Raw genomic sequence first — 18,995 nt, 5'->3', positions numbered from 1 at the left:
GTAGGGATATTATTTCAAGTTTCCTGCTGATTGCCTTTGGAGATAAGCTCTTAGTTCTAAAGTGCATTCTGTGTTTTGGGCCTTCTCTTATTACTATAACACAAGCCGAGATGGAAAAATCATCAACCTTGCAAAGACTTAGAGAATAGAAGCCACAGCCTACAGGAATATCATCTTTTAAATTTATTACCTGTTATGCATTGATTTATCACATATGGCAGGAATTTAAACCAGATGTCTGCTTAACGGAGGGGCCATCCCATGATGGACAGGGGAGAAGAAAGGAATGCGACCTCATCTAGAAAGTAGAGAATGAGAACTTGTAGGTGATTCAGAACTTTCCTTTTATGTTAGTTATACAATAGAGTAAAAGTTCTTTGATCATCTTTTCAAATTAACCAGGACTTCATTTCTGAATTTGGAAGTTGTTGAAATTTCTGGCTTATGAAATACATTATTTTCATTTTGAGAAAGACCTAATATTTTCAGAGTAACTTTTATTTAATCTAAAGCAAAACATTCTTGGAAAATGCAGCTCTAATATGTAAATATTAACATCTACTCATCCCCGTTTGCTCATTTTAATGTGGAATTTAGACATCACATTCTAATAGCTAGAATTCAATAGCACATTTTTGTCTGCCATCTGTTTTTTAACTGAAGCTTTAAAATATCTTTCAAGTTTATATTTAAACTAGAGGCCCGGTGCATGAATTTGTGCACGGGTGGGGTCCCTCAGTCTGGCCAGAGATCAGGGCCAATGGCGGGGGGTGGGGGGGTAGCTGGCTCGGGGGAGGGACTGAGGGAGGTTGGCCCCAGCAGCAAGCTAACCAACAGTTGATTCCACCAAGAATCAGGCTCCCTTTTCCCTCTGGTCTGGGTCTGGGGTGCGGGTGAACCAGATTCAGGGCTGTCAGGGCACCAGCAGCAAGGTTTGGGTCATCATAGCTACCGGCCAGTCGTCCAGTCATTCTGGTTGTTCCGGTCATTCAGTCATAATGATCGCTTGGGCTTATATATAATTTATATAATTTTTTATTTTTCAAAATTTTAAAATTATTAGTGGAAGAAATATTTCTCATAATAAATGTTTTAGTTTGGAAACAGTCTTGGAACAAAAATACACAATATGGAATAACTGCAGGCATTCCTCTATTTTTGAGGGGAAATTATCTTGAAAAGCATTAATTAATTGAGCAAAGATATCTTTCTCAAAAGTACTTGTGGTTTAGTTTTCAGTTTATTTTTACTATACATTTTATGTGATAAGACAATTTTTTTCAAAACCATTAGTCTACTTAAACAGTTATATCACAGGAGAACAGCCCAAAACAATTGATTATACAAAGGAGACACGCACATGTGTACACTTACATGTAGATTGACTGCCAAAGAGAGTTACTTTGCTCAAAGCTAGAGCAGTCATTGACAGTCTATGAAAAGCACAGAAGGAAGGCCCTTTTCTGTGTAAGGAAATTCAACACATGCCTAAAAGAAGCTACGTGAACGTCTCATTGTATGCCTATAACTGCCTAAACAATTGGTTCATTTGTTTAACTTTTCTCAGGCATATATTGAGCACTCATTGTGTTCTGAATACTCTTCTAGGCATAGGGGGAAAGAAAATGAAAAAGATTCATAAATGATATGTCTTGCTTAACCAGTGTAAGGTAATTATCTGGTGACCTTTCTTTCTATAAAGTTAAATTTACATGCAACAAAATGCAATATATGCTAAGTATATAAGTGGATTAGTCTTAACAAGTGTGTATATTCATGTAACCACTGCCCAATCAAGATATAAGACACTTCCACCACCCCTAGCAAGTCCCTTCATGTCCTCCTTCAGTCACTCTCCCTTCCCAAATAGGCAATTTTATTCTAATTTCTGTCATCATCAGTGAGTTTGTCTGCTCTTGAAGTCACATAAATGGAATTAAACAGTGTTATTTTCTGTCTGATTTGCTTACTCTGTGCAATGGCTTAGAGATTTATTCATATTGTTGTATTAGTAGTTCCTTCCCTTTAACATGGATTAATATTCCTTTGTATAAATGTACTTTTTTTAAAAAAAAAATCCATAATCTTGTTGACAGACATTTGTATTTGTTTCCAGTTTTTGGTTGTTAGAAATAAAGCTGCCATTAACATTCGTGGTTACATTTTTGTGAATATATATTTTCATTCTTTTGGATAAGCCAGGAGTGGAACTGCTCAGTCATTAGGCGGGTGTAATTTATTAAAAGCCCCCAATAATGCAAGGAGGCTGTATCATGTTATACACCCACCAGCAGTGTGTGACAGTTCCACTGCACTACCCATTCAGCAACAATTGATGTTGTCAGCCTTCTTAGTTTTAGCCATTTTAGTGGGTGTGAAGTGGAATTTCAATGTGGTTTTAATATTTCCCTGATGACTAATGGATGTTGAGTACCTTTCCATGTGCTTATTAGCCACTTGTATGTCTACTTTTGTGAAATGTCTGGTCAAGTCTTTTGCCTATGTTTTAATTGTGTGGTTTTTTTTTCTTTTGTTTTTGATTTGTAGGAGTTCTTTATATGTTGTAGTTTCAATGCCCTAGAATTCCTCTATGTTCTCCCTATTCATCCCTCCCTCCCCCAAATCCCTGACAACCATTGATGTACTGTCTCTGCAGTTTTGCCTTTTCCGGAATGTTATATAGTTGGAATCATATAATATGTAGCCTTTTCAGATTGGTTTCTTTCATTTAGTCATATGCATTTTAGGTTCTTCCATGTCTTCTCAAGGCTTGACAGCTCCTTTCTTTTGAGCGCTGAATAACATTCTATTGTCTGGATATACCAGAGTTTATTTATCCATTCACCTACTGAAGGACATCTTGGTTGCTTCCATGTTTTTGCAATTAATGAATAAAGCTACTATAAACATCCATGTGCAGGTTTTTGTGTGGACATAACCTTTCAACTCATTTAAGTAAATATCAAGGAGTACGATTGCTTGATCATATGGTAGAAGATGTTAGTTTTGTAAGAAACTGTCAAACAGCCTTCTCAAGTGACTGTACCATTTTGCATGCGATTAGCAATGAGTGAGAATTCCTGTTGCTTCACACCCTCACCAACATTTAGATGGTCATTCTGATAGGTGACATTGGTATCTCATTATTGTTTTAATTTGCAATTGCTTAATGACATATGATATTGATCATATTTTCATACTTATTTGCCAACTGTATATCTTCTTGGTGTCTGTTAAGGTTTTGCCTATTATTTAATCAGACTGATCTAATTAAAAATGTATGTAAACATTATAAAGATAGTAACACAATCAAGCTAATTAACATTTCCATCACCTCACATAGTTACTATTTTTTTGTGTGGTGAGAACATGTAAGATCAACTTTCTGAAAAATATGGACTGCTTCATGAATTTGCATATCATCCTTGTACAAAGGCCATACTATTCTTTTCTGTATCATTCCAATTGTAGTATGTGCTGCCAAAGAAAATACTCAATGTTTTTATTTTTTTTCATACATTTCCCAGTTGTTCCAACACCATTTGTTTAAAAGACTTCCGTATCCCATTGAATTGACTTCGCACCTTGGTAAATACTCAATTGACTGTATAGTATGTGTGCATCTATTTTTTATTTCATTATTCTGCTCTATAGACATATACACATTTTATTTTATGATTGTGACATATAATCCAGGCTCAATTCATTATTATAATTTACACATATTTATTATAATTGTATCCATTTTAAAAATTCCACATGTTCATGGGTCCCTAAAAGTATTATGGGCCTTAGGCACTGTGCCTAAGGATAACTGGCCTTCTAGGGGTAAAGCTAGCTTCTGCACATGTAGCCATGTCAGAAACTAGATGTAGAGGCTTATGAAATTTTCTCTAGGAGCATCAGGTGAGCTTGTAGGCCCTGAGCAATTAACTAGTAGCCTGTGATCCATTACTCTTAATGTGCTATTCATTGTATTATCCCTGACCCTTCAGTAAGGTCTTGCATGCCTTGCAATAAGAGGTGGCGATCATCTCTACATAGGGATATGCTCTTATTAAGTCTGTCTGTAGCCGGAGGTACCCTATTTTTGTGAGAAACTATGTAGCGATAGCTCTGCTTGTATTGGAGGAGGCGGTGAGGGGAAGAATGATGTATTTCTTCCTTAGCTTATTATAATTAGAGATATTTGTATGAAAATAGAATCTCTGCTGCTTAAGTGTTGCTCAGCTCCTGCTGATCACTTCTCACTCACAGGCATCGTCCTTTGTGATAGAATAGTTGCTGTGGAGATGATTATCCTGTCATGGAGAAAAGAGACTTATGAATTTAAATAAAGAATGAGCAACAGAAAAAGAAAAAAGAGCAGCAGGAGCAAAAGAACTATGCCAAAAGCCAAACATTTAATCCAATTTAACTTTCTCTTGCCTTTTAAATATTTATTATATCATAAAGTTGGGTGTACCAACTTAAAAAAACACACAGTTCAGGGTTAATGACAAATAATGACAGAAGGGAAAATTAAAAGAAAAGGCAAGATATATTGTTGACATTCTTTACAGAAACAAGAGTGTGTGCAAGTTAAAAAACACTCAACAATAATAAACATACGCTACTGGGCCGTACTGCCATGGTTTAGATAAACAATTAAGCTATTTGGATAGTTCTATTGCAGCCTAACTTTTGATAAGGTGTGGAGGTCACTCAGACATATTCAACAAGTAGAAAACACAGAGTATTGAGCTGGAAAGACCGTGCGTGGGCTTTGTATCAAACAGAGCTGGATTGACTATCACAAGTATTGATTTTAGACAGGCTCCTTGGCCCTCTGTGAAGTTCCATTTCATCAAGCATAAAATTGGGATACATTTGTAGGGTTGTTTTCTGGGATGTTCAATTGGCCTGGATTCATATGGCCATGCCTGTTATTTATAGCCAATGTCTATTCTGGCTGGTCATTGCACTCATCCTGATAGGTCAGTGTCCATTTGGTACTAGTTATTATATTTTCTGAATATCGTCTATGTCAATCAGGACAGGATAGGCTATGCACAGTAATAATTTCTAACACCTCAGTGGTTTCACACAGTGAAATTATGTTTTTTGCTCTCATAGATTTCCCTGTGGCTGTGGTAACTGTCCTCCCTATTGTGACTAATAGCTTCCAATCCAAGATCGTTATAGCAGGAAGACGGATGGACATGGGGGAGGCATACCAGCTTTTCATTTCCTTGACTTGAAAGAAACAAATGAGATTACTACTCAATTCATTGGCCAAAACTAGTCATATGGCCCCCACCTACCTGCAAGGGAGGCTAGGAAATGTAGAGGAGGTTATGTAGTCATTGGTGAGCGAGCACTCAGTGCCTTTGCTACATCATTCCTTGTTTTGTGAGGATTAGATGAAATGCATATAAAGGTCTTATAAAAGTCGTACCTGACGAGCTAGGTCAGACACAAAGGCTGATCAAGGTTTAAGTCTTGGTGAGAATGACAAGTTGGTTGAGATTATTATTTTTAAATATATGTTGATTGATTTCAGAGAGGAAGAGAGAGGGAGAGAGAGATAGAAACATCAATGATGAGAGAGAATCACTGATTGGCTGCCTCCTGCACGCCCCGCACTGGGGATTGAGCCTGTAACCCGGGCATGTGCACTTGAACAGAATCGAACCACAGGCCAACGCTCTATCCACTGAGCCAAACTGGCTAGGGCGAGATTATTTTCATTTTCACTTAAGAAAGAATACACATAAAATTGACCCAGGATAGAGGGCAGTACATATTGACTATAGCACCCCAATGCCTCCACCTGCCTTTTTCCTTAAGGAAGCATGTCTCAGGTTCAGCAGCCTCAGCGGCCCAAATGGGGGAGGAATTTGCCAGGTCAGCAGAGCCCAGAACAAATTATCACTATTTTTGGCCGGACTGGATCGTGGTGGTGTGGGGATCAATGGGGAACCACATATAAGGTCCCACCCTATAAGGGTCAAAGAATTTCTTGCTGAGTCAAAGTTATCTATTCCATGATTTGTTCCTTATTGAATTTTTGAGACTGCATTGATAATTTCCTGAGTTCATACTGTATGCTTATGGTAAATTTATACTATAATTCTATAGGGAATGCTCAAGAAAAAAACCTAGCCTCTTCTCCTAAGGAATTTATAATCTAATTAAAGAGATGAAGTCACTGTCGGTAAACAAGTCAGTCAATAAATGGCAAGGAAATATGACTACTTACTGTATACCTAAGAAAGAAAATTTAAAAATAGGGCTGCATATAATAAGATGTTGATTTTGAGGTACATATGGCCCCCCCAAAAATAATGGAAGGAGAGAAAAATTACTAGCAAAGTTAGTAGAAGTCAGGCAACATTGCTTCTCCATGGACAGTTAGAGAATATTTTGGTGTCGGTTCAAGTGACAAAGCCAAGAAGTGCAGAAAATTTCAGACCACATCCTATATAATAAAAGGCTAGCATGCAAATATAACAGCACAACGACAGGTTGCTATGATGTGCACTTATCACTAGGGGGCAGACGCTCAATGCAGGAGCTGCCCCCTGGTGGTCAGTGCGCTCCGACAGGGGGAGCTCTGCTCAGCCAGAAGCCCTGAGCCCTCATGGCTGGCAAGCTCAGGGGTGGTGGCAGGAGCCTCTCCTGCTTCTGCAGCAGTGCTAAGATGTCCAACTGATGGCTCCCAGACTGCATGAGGGTGTAGGCCGGGCTGAGGGTGCAGGCCCCGCCCCACCCCCTGAGTGCACGAATTTCGTGCACCAGGCCTCTAGTTTAATAATAGGATTGATCTTGGAGGCTGAAGAAATTTCAACCCAATTGCTCTGGACAAGGTGACACCAGGAGTAACGTGGATGCTGTGGGAATGGAATGCCTGGCGGAAGACTGGGGAGACACAGCGAGGGGCTAATGAGAAAGAAAAGTTGGGCTAATATACTTATACCAATAGGTTATAGGCCTTTTTGAATTATCTACAATTGCAATTTTTTACCAATATATAGTTTAAATCTTATTATATTGTAAGGATTTCCCCATATTCCGAAATAATGCGTAAAACACCCCAATTTAATCAAATGCTTGCTATGTGACTTTCAAATCTCCTAGCCTCAAATTTTTCATCTCTAAAGTAGTGATAACAGTGCCTACTTCACATAGATATTATAAAAAAATAAATGAAAGAATGTATGTTTCTGAACACACATTTTCTAATACCTGAGGAATATTTTCTGTCCATTACAAATTATGTGATAATAAAAACTAAAATTTTTCTTAATACTAATGATTAAGAAATGAGTTTAAGAAATTATTTTGTATATTTCTTTATGTTTGGGGGGAAAATTAAAACCTTCCAGAATTCAATAAGTAATGTCTGAAAAATTTGCATCGTTTATCAACTAAAACATAAATAAAGTTGTTATTTGAAAAATAATTTAAATGTGTCTTGGAAGTATTAAAATTACTTAAAACTCATGGCAAGTTTTCTTGTAATGAAATGCTCCCTTAATTGTATCCATTCAGCTCACTGAGCCACAGTATCAAGAAAACGGCCTTAATTCCTAGTTTCAGATAAAAAAAACACCGAGTGCAAATGTGTATATTAAAATGAAAAGCAGTCGTGCTTGACAAAATCTCAGTGCATTAAGAGCATAGGCTTCTGAGTCAGAAAAAAAATAGAGTTTCTATCAAGTTCTGTCACTTTGTAGTTGTTTAATTTGGTGGTGAGGGACAACCTCATTTGCTAAACTATAAAATAGGGTTGCATAGACTCACCTGCAGCCAGGCTGCAAGGCTGAAAGCACATGCATCTGAAATGACTAGACATGATAGATGGCTAATAAGTGGTCCCTATTTTATTATTCAGCGTGTTCTTGGTAGATAGGCTAGTGACCCTGATCTGTAATTACCGAGCTACTCTGGACTCATCACAATTAATATAATATAGTAATATAATTTACATAGTTATATATACCGGCTGTCATCCTCACTGAGGGTACTGTGAGATGTGAAGTAAAAAATCTGCAGCTCGCCATTTTCATCAAATAGTAATTCAAGCCAGGCTCCAGAAGATGAAAAACAGAAAATGGAGATGCAAGGTCCAAGGGCACTAGAGTAAAAAAAATGACTCTTGGACAATTTTGAGAAAACGGATTATTTCAAGGCTGACATTTATTTGAGAAATAGCATTAGATCTGTGTGGTGAATTTTGTGCTTGGAGGGGACATGGTTTAGTGCTAAAGCTTTTCATATATTTAATAGTCTTATAATGTGTTAAGTGCAGCAAATTAAATAGCTATTTGAGTGCTTTTTTGATGTGCGAAGCAATGTACTTAATTGCCCCTAATAAGTGTCCTTAATTTAGTGAAATCTCTCCCCTGTCTGTTATGGTTTTGACTCTGATAAGATAGAGACTATTTGCTTTCCTCCCTGGGCTGCAAGCAACGAATTCAAGGCAATTCTGCTGTTGAGGGCTACCCAGACTAGAGAATCTTTACTGAGCATTCTTGTCTCTAGTGGCTCAGCAGGCTATTCTGCTAATGGTTCTGCATCATGTTCTCTACTTGAGCCAAGGCCAAACCATGAACCTATGATTCTAAGAAAGTGGTTGCCTTCATCTCCTGAGAAACCTGTCAGTAAGGCACATCCAATAGAAAGACCACAGGAGTCATGCTCATATTCATCTATTATTGACAAGCCCTCTTTTTTCTCAAGCCAGGGTTAGGAATAAAGACTATAATCGTTTTGAGAACAGTAAAACATCTTTTCACAAGTAATGCAAAAAGAATGACCTTGTACAAAGGTCATTTTACAAGTGTACACATAATTCTATAGGTTACATTCCTAAAGCAGAACTGCTTTCTCAAAAAGGATGCACATTTTTAATGTTGATGGATATGCAAATTACTCCTCAGTTGTATCAATTTACGCTGTGGCCAGCTATGTCTCCGATGGCCTGTTTCCCACACTTTTCCCAACGGAAGATGTGATCCAAGAAATAATATTTCAGTACTGCTTTAATGTGAAGTCCTCTTTTTATGAGTAAATTGAGCATTTTTTTCTATATTTAAGAGCCATTTGTTTGCCAACATACTTATTAATATCCTTTATCAGTTTCTATTTTGGTGGTGGTGTTTTTTAATAGATATAAAGGAATCCTTGATGTATTGGGGAAATTAGCCTTTCATCTCTGGTTCAAATTGCAATTTTTTCCAACATTTAATTTGTCTTTTGTCTTGTAATGCTCTTTTTAAATGAAGAATTTTAAATATTTATATGGGTTATCAATCTTTCCTTATAGGTTCTCCAGGGTTTCTTTATGTTGCATTATATTGATAATAAAATTGACATTTTTAAAAAATCAAATAGGTAAGAAATTTCATAGTAAAACAAAAAGAACCCAATGGACACAGAGCCATAGTCTTATACAATGTACATATAGTGTGTATGTGTTTGGTATCCTCTTTTTTCCCCATGTAAACATTGCAACATGTCTTAAAGTATCATGGTTTATTCAACAATTATTCCATCCAGATGGAGCCTCAATTCTTTTGTGTTGTACTTGGAACTGCTTTCTCTAATTTAAGATTATAGAAGAATTTTCCTATAGCTTTGAGCAGTACTTTTTAAATTATATTTTCATCTATCAGGAATCTATTTTTATGTTATGTTTGAGGGTCTTTTTTTCCAGATGGCTACCAGTTGTTGCAATAAAATACCATACCAGTTAAAATGCTGTCAGTGATAAGTGACAGAAGTCAACAAAAAACAGCTTTAGAATTCAATGTATGTATTAACTCACATAACAAAAAAATTTGATGTAAGGTCATCAGAGAGTTAATTCAGTGGCTCAACAATGACTTCAAAGATCCTGCTTCTTTCCACTTCTCAGTGTGTTCATTATTACTTTTAAAAATATGTTTTTGTATTGATTTCAGAGAGAAAGGGAGAGGGGGACAGATAGAAACATCAATGACAAGAAGAGAATCCTTGATTGGCTGCCTCCTGCATGTGTCACACTGGGGAGTGAGCCCGCAACTGGGTTTGTGCCCTGACCAGAAATTGAACCATATCCTCCTGGTTCATAGGTCGACACTGGCTGGGCTGTTGACTTCATTCTTGATTCAAACTGAAGAATGAGGGCTGTGCACTCAAAACAAGCTTAGTGCTGTAAGAATTCATGTAACTAGATAATGACATTCGTGTGCCACCAAACTTAGATGGCCAGGTGTGCAGAATACTTTCACACTATAAATCAACCAAATCACATCTTTCAAAAGCTACTGTGTCCAAAACAACAAATACAGCTTCATGATTCTAACGGAGGCTATGTGGTTACTTTTCACTCTGGAGTAGAATTTGGGAAAATTGGATTCAACTCCTTACCAAATCCTGCAGCCCACCTGCATCTGAACCCGGGTCCCTGTCTTGCCCTTGAGTTAGGGAAGATGTATCCTTCTTCTATCAAGGCCAAAGTCCAATCCTTCCACGTGGCTGTGTACCTTCATTATTACCTTGCTCTCCTTTATCTCCCATTTCTTCCCTTCTGGATTGTTTCTATCAGCAGCCTACATATCTATCTGGGTCCCCCTTCTGCTTCCAACCACCACTCCATTTTTCTTTCTCACATAATGGAAAAAATTTCTGAAAGCTACTTTTTGTCCTCACCTCCTATTCTCTCCTCCTTAAACTTCAGTCAGACTTTTATTCTCCCATTCCCACACTGATAAGAAACAATTCTTATTAAGGTCGCCTGCGTAGACATCTGTGAAGTCAGACTCTGGATTTTCCTCTGACTCGCCTGGCAGCTCTTTCTCAGCCCCTTTTCTGGCTCCTCCTCCCTCAGCAGACCTCTTGCAGTGCTCCACGCTCTGAACTCAGTTCTCCTCTCTTTTCTACCTGAACTCTCAAACTTAACATGTCCGAAGGAGAATGAATCATTTCTCCTATTCTTCCAATTCACTCTTCCCAGAGTCGCTTCCATTACTGTAAGTGGTATCTTCATTTTCCTAAATGCTCACATGCATCCAGCAGAAAGTCCTTGGTGTATCAGAATGATGCTCTAACCAATGATGCTCTGGCCACAGCCTATCAGAAAGTCCTACAGATACTTACAAAACAAGTCTTGAATCCAGTTACTGCTATACCTTAGTCCAAGTGACCACCATCCAGCCTGGATTACTAGGACAGCCTTCCAGTCAGTCTCAGAACCTCCTCTCTTTCTCATTCTAGTCCATTCTCGACACAGTAGTCTTTGTGATTTTCCTAGAATGAAAAGTGGGCTATATGACTCCTCTTCTCAAAACCTTTTAAATGGTGTCTCCTCACCCTCTGTAATAAAACCCAATTTCTTTTCCTGATACACAGGGCTCTACAGTGTGTGGTACCTGCCTACCTAACTTCTTCTCTGTCATTTTCTCTCCTCTTCATTCCAGTTGAAGTGCTATGGTTGTTTTTCTTTGCCTCAAGCACTTTGAACTTACACTTAGAATATTCTTCCTCCATACATTGGTGTAGATGTGTCCTCTTACTCAGGGCTCAGCTCATGTGAGAGTTCTTAGAGAGCCCTGTGCTTTATCTACTAATTCAACTACGTCTCTCCCCACCTTCCATCATTCTCCACCACAACTTTCTATGTTAGTATTTACACAGAGCAACACTATGATCAGGACCTGAAATGATTTATTCATGTGTCCCCACTGGGAGATAAGCTCTTTTGAAGGAGAGACTTTGGCTATCTGATACTCTGCTGTGCCCCCCATTATCTGAGACAGGGCCAAATATTTATCCAGTAGTGGGTATTCCATAAATGTTTGTTAGCTGATTTATTACCCCATCTCTGTTTTGGGGAGTCACTTTACCTCTTCTGATCTCATTTTCTTCAATATTAAACTTGAAAAATAATTCCTTCTGGTTTAGCCCACTACAATGACTATGTCTTAGAACCTTATAGCAATTACAGGAAAAGTCTTGTCACACCAAAGACTTATGTCTATGTAGAATATTCGTTCATTCAACAAGCCTTTCTTGAGTGGGGCTGACCATAAGCCTGGTGCTGTTCTGGGCATCAGAGGCCAAGTCATAGCCATGGAGATGATAGTGCATCAGCCTTAGCAAACATATAAACATAGAAAACCCAGGAGGCCGATGCCACCTTGTTCTCCAGGTGGTTTTCTCCTGATACTACACTTTCAAGGCAGCTTTCTCAATACTATTTAGTTTATCTACACTGGGCTCTCTCTAAGCTAACATTATTGCTCTTGTAGTAGTTAATTTCCAAGAATTCTAGGATTAAGTGATATAATTTATGTGGCTATAACTTTAATAAAAACCATGTAAAACTTAGCTATTAAGGCTGCAGAATTTCTGCAAATCTGATTTAGTTCTAATCCAAACTCTGCCATGCTTCCTAATTTAATTACAGCATGACTTGAAATAAAAATGTGAATTTCATGAATCTAATGTTTTAAAAAATGAATAAGATGAGACTAATAAGGGACTCTATATACATTTAGGTCATGATATGCCAAAGGAATGCTAATTCGCTTGCTAAAATCTGAGCTGATTTAAAATCTGAATTGGAATGAGACAATATTTAATCAATGAAAAGAAATCACTTTCAGAACTGACTACAGAGAATGAAAAATGACTAAGAAAAGAAGAGTGAATTGTTATATATTGTGCTAACTGCCGTTGGTTGTCATATGCTGTAAATCACTCATAGAAAGCATTGTCTATTTATATTTTCTTTAACCAATTATATAAAGGGATATAGGAGAGTTATATAGAATGTTTTAATCTTGTATATAAACCCTATACTTAAAGCCTTATATTGGTCAAAATGTTTTTGGTTGGGAAGACAGAAATCCAATTCAAATTTACATAACAAAAAGGGGAGCATTTATTCTTTCATATAACTGGGCAAGCCAGGACTGGACTAACACAATGTCATCAGAGAATTCCTTTCTTTTAATCAGAGGCTCTGTTTCTGGTGGAGGAATGTCCACTAAGCAGCTCAGCATTCATATCCTACCAGCTTATCAAGCCCACAGACAGTCTTTTTCAATTGCTAAAGTAGAGAAATCCCGGGCAAGATCCTGATTGGCCTGTTTGGAAACAGACTCACCAAATGTATTTAAAGGCTTTCATGCGCCTAGAGCAGTAATGGCGAACCTTTTGAGCTCGGCATGTCAGCATTTTGAAAAACCCTAACTTAACTCTGGTGCCGTGTCAGATATAGAAATTTTTTGATCTTTGCAACCATCGTAAAACAAAGATTTATATTTTTGAAATTTACTTTATATATTGAAATGCCATTTAACAAAGAAAAACCAACCAAAATAATGAGTTCGTATGTCACCTCTGACACGTGTGTCATAGGTTCGCCATCACTGGCCTAGATTATGCTTTTCTCCTTCAAAACTGTTGTTCCTGCCATGAGCTGATTTTTAGCTAAATTTTAGGAGCCTGTAATCTGATTAAATGGATTCGCCTTGAAGTATTTCCTATGATAGCTTTATCATTTGTAATCTAAATGAACTGCAGATCGGTACAAGGTCAAAATGAGAAAAGGAATTTAAGGTAGTGTGGATGAAGACAGTTTTAAGCAGGTACAATGAATCAAACCAATGCACAAGAGGTTATATATTTTTCTCAGATGCGAGGCAGATATGTTGTAATGTACCCTGCGAATCACAGAAGGACGCCTCAAGAAGTCGAATTTTATTGCAATCTGGGACTATGAGGGGCCATTCCCCAAATCTCATAGTGATAAGATGGTCGAAAAACCAGACTTATATAGGCAAAAATCACAAAGGTATTGATTACATCTCAAGGTTTGGAATGAGGAACCTGGTTTGCAAAAAAGCAGTTTACAGAAGCAGAAGCAGCATGTTAATTATAGTTTTGGGTCTCGGGGTCACTGAATTGACAGAAACACATTATCTTGAGCCCTCGGGTCTGGGATGAGGAACCTGTGTTAAACTTAGGCATGTTCTCTAAATTACAGTTTTTGTTTTGGGTCTCCAGAGCACTGAGTCAACTGGGACACGTTAACTGGAGCCCTCTGACCTTGGGATAATTGTACTGTCCTTCCCAGGTAAAGGAAAATATGCTTTCTAAGACCAGTATGACCACAACCAATGGGATATTCACATTACAATCAATAGGTATTTAATCGAATGGGGTGATTTATATAATTCAGAAAATCAAAATAACCTGTCTATTGTTAAACAAAGCAAATAGGTACATAAGCCAAACAGCAGGGTCAAAGGTAAACTATCGTTTCTACCTGAGATGATTGCTACCATACTTCAGATATATCTGGACATCTCTGCCCTACCTGCCCACACCATTTGTAACTGGAAATATTTGGAGTTATATTGGGGGATGCTGTGCAAGTGGTCTACCCTTGGTTTAAGCAATGAGGGGTGCACTGTCTGTAGAGAACAAAAAAGCAATGATAAAACTAAGTCAGCTTGCCTTACTTTTATCATCAGGTACAGGCATTCTAACCAATGTCAGTGATACAATATCCTTTCCCACCTCGATGGACCAATCCTAGTGTTCCTGCACCCCTTGGGGTTTCCCTGTCAATACTTACATCTCCCCATTCTAGACATCAGAATAGTCAGAGCTCTGGTATCTTATTATTTTTTTTAATATATTTTATTGATTTTTTACAGAGAGGAAGGGAGAGGGATAGAGAGTTTGAAACATCGATCAGCTGCCTCTTGCACACTCCCTACTGGGGATGTGGCCACAACCAAGGTACATGTCCTTGACCGGAATTGAATCTGGGACCCTTGAGTCTGCAGGCCGACACTCTATCCACTGAGCCAAACCGGTTAGGGCTGGTATCTTATTTTTCACAGCTATTGATACCTGACTAGGAGAATTAATGTGTTGGTGACTTGCACTATAAGAAAAAGAGTGAACTATAACTCCAAGAAGAATTAATCAAAAGACTGTGCTTCACAAAATAGGTGATGATTAACATCAAAATGTGATATAAACAGTAGATATAAGCTTGGATTATAAAATAATAGAACTAGCTCCCAAAATTAATTCAACAGGAAAAGTCTGTTCTGGAAGAGTAAATTCACTTGTCAGCTGAGCATAAGACACTTGTAACAAATATCTGAATAATGCTAAATGACTGTTAAACTAATTTAAGTGCAAGCATATGAATTTGATTTGAACCAGAGGCTGTGTGTCATGTCCCGCATGAGCATATAAATCCTGCCCCCTCATGGAGTATCATTGCTGGTCCAGCAGGTGGCACTCTTCCCTTTGTGCACTGGTACTAAACTAACAACCTGCCCAATACAAGATAGTTCCGAGCCTTGCCTTCAGAGGAATCCGTAGAGTCTGTTGATCTATGGCAATAATATGGTTATAACTTTTACAAGGGCAACTGCACTGATCTGGTCTTTGTCAGGTTTGGAGATTGGTATCTACACATCTCAGTGCCCCTTTGGTTCTAGAGTTTGCCATCCTTAGTTCTAAGCCTTCATTGGTTTTTGCTAAAATACATGGATTCTGTGTCTAAAGTCTTATGCAATGCTAGAGATCTATATAAAATTGTGATGATTCATATTGTATGTTGAGAAAAAGCAATGTTTCTCAATTTTTCAGAAGAAATATTTTTCTAATAAAAGTTTCACATACCCCCAGAGCTCCTGAAAGCTTCCCCTCAAGAATCATCAATGAGCATAAGTTGGAGTCCGTCTGTGTATGTTATCCCTAGAAAACATTTTATCTAGCTTAGTTTTCTATAGTTTGTATTATGAAAACAAACAATTTATGTCTTCCAAATATACCACTTAAATATAATAGGTACCTATTTTTCCTTTTTGAAATTGGTCCTCGTGCCTTCCCGCCTGTAAAGTGTGATTTGCTGGTCACAAAACAAAGGTACTATACTAAGCATAAGAATAAAAGGCAAACAAACATGAATATGTTATTAAAATAGTTACAGTTAAACAGTTATAAGATACCTTTTCATTTATTACTTCTTGTCATGCTAGCTTCGTTTAGAGAATGTTAAATATGTACTAGGCATAGTAATGCATATCCAATGTATGACATATATACTCTAATTTTCACACTTATTTTGAAGATAAGGAATATAAGGCTTAGAAAATTTATATTATTTCCCTAAATTATGTGGCAAGTTAGTATCAAAATGAGAATGGAGGTTCTAAAGCTTACACTCCTAAAAAAGACAGAACATATTAGATTATCACAACAGTCTTGCTAGTAATTGAAGTACCTTCACTAAAAAAAAAAAATTATAAAATGACTTTAAAACGTTAACCTGCTTTGTACAACAGTCTATAAAAGATATTGTTGATAAGGTGAGGCATTCTTTAGAAACCGTACAAAGAAAAGAAGAGAATGTTAAGAAAGATGGCAGGGTACCACAGACTAATTTAATTGATTTTACACTTTCTCTGTGGTTAGCACAATTTTCTAAGAAGATAATTCAATAAAGAACATAGGAAAAATATGTTTTAAAAGCAAAATGTATTTAATCTGCAATGTGTGCCACAGTAAATGGGTCAATGTCTTTAATATATAGAAAGCTCTTCTGCCAAAACCGGTTTGGCTCAGTGGATGGAGCATCGGCCTGCGGACTGAAGGGTTCCGGGTTCGATTCCGGTCAAGGGCATGTGCCTGGGTTGCAGGCGCATCCCCAGTGGGAGATGCGCAGGAGGCGGCTGATCGATGTTTCTCTCTCATCGATGTTTCTGGCTCTCTATCTCTCTCCCTTCCTCTCTGTAAAAAATCAATAAAATATATTTTTTTAAAAAAAGAAAGCTCTTCCAAATCACTAAGAATAAGAAATCAATAGAACGGAAAAGTACAAGAACAGTCAATTCACGAAGGAACATACATGTATAGCCAGAAAACACACAGAAAAAATAAGGAATCTTTCTCATTAAGAATTTCAAAATTAAACAATAAAATGTGATACCTATTGCTGTCCCCAAATTGTCAAATATTAAAAGGAATGAAAATAATGATAAGAAAATTATAAAAGATATGAAAATGTCGAATGTGATTGAGGAATGGGAAAAGGCATGTATACATTACTGGTAGATAAGTGAATTAAGTTGCATTTATACTCCCATAGACTTGGATCTAGATATTTATTTAAATGGAAATATACAAAATGAAAAAATGATGACACAAATTACAGAATATATATAGTATGAATTTTTTTGTAAATAATTGTAACTAAATTTATATGTAATTATAAATTATAATTGCACATATGTAAATCTGTAGGAATCTAAACCAACTTGGGGTTATTGGTAATTGGAATTATCTAAAGATACTGTATTGATATTGAGACTTGGGTGGTTTCCCCGTTTTTTCTTTTTGCTTGTCAACAGTTTCTAATTTTCTATAGTAAAACCTAGAGTGCTTATGCAAATAAACAAAAGCAAGACTTAAGACAAAAGTAGTAGTATGGTGCTTAAGAGGATGAGCTCTGGAGTCAGATAAGTCCAGCTTATAGGTGATCTTCGATAAATCCTTTAAACTTCATAACCGTGGTTTCCTCTTCTGTAAAATGATGATGATGGTAGTGCCTACCTTAGTGGGTTTCTGTGAAGATTACATTAGATAACTGTGCAACTTACAATCAATCACGTTTTTGCAAAGTTCCTACTCCTATATTATGGGGCTGTGCAAGGTACTTGGGGAAGTTCAAAGAAGTTTGAGATTGTACCTCTTTTGTGGGCAGTTAAATAGACCGATGTCACTAACTCCAATGAGAACAGGGCACCCAAGGGGTTCATAGTTCTATGTCGTGCGAGGGCATCCCAAAATACACATTTTAAAGGTACTAGATGTCTATTTAACTCATTTGTTCCCTTTAAAAAATGTAACCTAAATGGGTGAATTTCATGCTATGTGGCTATATCTCAATTAAGACATTAAAAAGGCAATTATTTTAGTATGTGTTATTTACCCGAAAGAAATGGTCTTAAGAATATTTTAATAGAATATATAACATTGCTTAGGAAATTTTCTAAACTAGCTGATTTGAATCCTATGAAGTTGAATCTGGTTCATAAAGTTATTGAATTGCTTGGAGACTAATTTTTAGTGTGTGATTAATAAAATGATGCCCACATAGGATTTGCAAATGTTAACTATGACGACTAAAATAATGAATTCTTTAACTTTTTTTTTCTTCTGTAAACCGATTGGGAAAAAGTGCTTTATTTGTTTGGTTAAAAATAGGGAACAGATGTTCTTTCTTAATGATTTTCAAGGTCCAATTAAAATTTCATTCGCTCTAAAATATTACTTCTTTGACCACTCTTGTTCTTATTGATAATAACAATCCTAGCTTCCACTTACTGAACACTATGTCCCCAGGAGTGCCTCATAGACCTGATCAAATTTAATTTTGATAACAGCTCAGGAGGTGTTATTAGCTCCATTTAATAGATGAGGAGACTTAGAGAGGTAAGTTGAGCAACTTGACCAGGTCCAATGGTTATTAAGTTATCAGGTTAGGATTTGAAGCTGGAACTGTTGAGTTACAAAGCTCGTTAATACTACACCATACAAATCCTTCCTTGTACCCTGTTCCATCTGTGAATGCTGCAAATGAGCAAAGAATGATGAATCAGAACACTCAGCCTACTCTCAGAGTTACAAGCCTACTCTCAAAAGGTGACAAGCTAAAACTATATTCTGGCAGAAGACCCAAATTAGTTTTCTTTATTATTATTATTATTATTATTAATAATAATAATAATAATAATAAAACAGTATTCTGAGGCACACTTATAGCAATTTATTAATAAAAGAAAACTGCTCTGAAGAAATGTGCTTAATTCTTAGAGCCAATATTGAGAAAAGAATTGCACATTGAATAGTTTAAATCATTGTGTCTGTAGCTATTTGGAAATGCTCTTTAGTCATTGAGATCACAGCTTTTACTGAGTCCAGAGTCTTACATGTTT

The sequence above is a fragment of the Myotis nattereri genome, assembly GCF_964212035.1.
Source record: "Myotis nattereri genome assembly, chromosome: 18".
In the NCBI taxonomy this organism is placed as follows: domain Eukaryota; kingdom Metazoa; phylum Chordata; class Mammalia; order Chiroptera; family Vespertilionidae; genus Myotis; species Myotis nattereri.
This window is presented reverse-complemented; position numbering follows the sequence as displayed.